The sequence below is a fragment of the Seriola lalandi genome, unplaced genomic scaffold (assembly GCF_002814215.2).
Source record: "Seriola lalandi dorsalis isolate HSWRI2012SDOR001 ecotype SW California unplaced genomic scaffold, Sedor1 jcf7180002053791, whole genome shotgun sequence".
NCBI classification, from domain to species: Eukaryota; Metazoa; Chordata; class Actinopteri; order Carangiformes; family Carangidae; genus Seriola; species Seriola lalandi.
In genome coordinates this window covers 28,897-29,664 of record NW_019524344.1, presented here as the reverse complement: position 1 = coordinate 29,664, position 768 = coordinate 28,897, and positions in this window count along the sequence as shown.

Below are 768 nucleotides of genomic sequence, written 5' to 3'. Positions count from 1 at the left end.
TCATTCTGACTTTGATTTCCATATTTAGTTTATTTATTTAAACTGTATATTACATGCTAATATTATATGATTGTGTTTGAGAGAGAAATGACACGTTACAACATGTTCTGTTGCTACATCATGTGTCAGACCTCTAAGTGTCTCACATGTAGATCTGGATGGAGACCTGTTGGCCACCCACGCTGCGGCGGCGGCGGCGGCGTCCACAGAGGCTCATTAGGCTCTGAGTGACAGTCAGGTCCTGTGTCTGCTGTGTGGCGTCCCTGTGGCTCTAACGGAGCAGATCGCCGCCTTCCTGCCGCCATGCTCCACGACACACAGCGCAGTGGCCTCAGACTGCACACGGCGAGCGACATCAGAACAAGACTGAAAGGCTAAATCCTCATTAGCAACACTCAGAGGCGGCGGCGGCGACGGCGTTCATCTGAAACGTGCCTAAGGTGTGTGAAATCAGAAACTCATCATCGTTAAATGTCACAACATTATAATTGACACATTTCTGTTAATTAATCAGAAGACACACAATCCAAAGCTGTTGTATAAGGATCCGGATTCCACACACCCACACCTTCATAGATAAATGACTGTGGTGGAGAGCTGGAGGAGGGAGCAGGGGATTATGGGAGGAGGACGCTGCCTGGCAGGCGAAGCTCAGCGTGGCTCACTGGATGGAAGCTGGAGGGGACGCCAAGAAGGAGGAGCGGCCTCCTCGACCTCAGGCCGCCAGCAGAGGTATGAAGCTGAAGGTGGGGAGGGAGGATCGCCTTC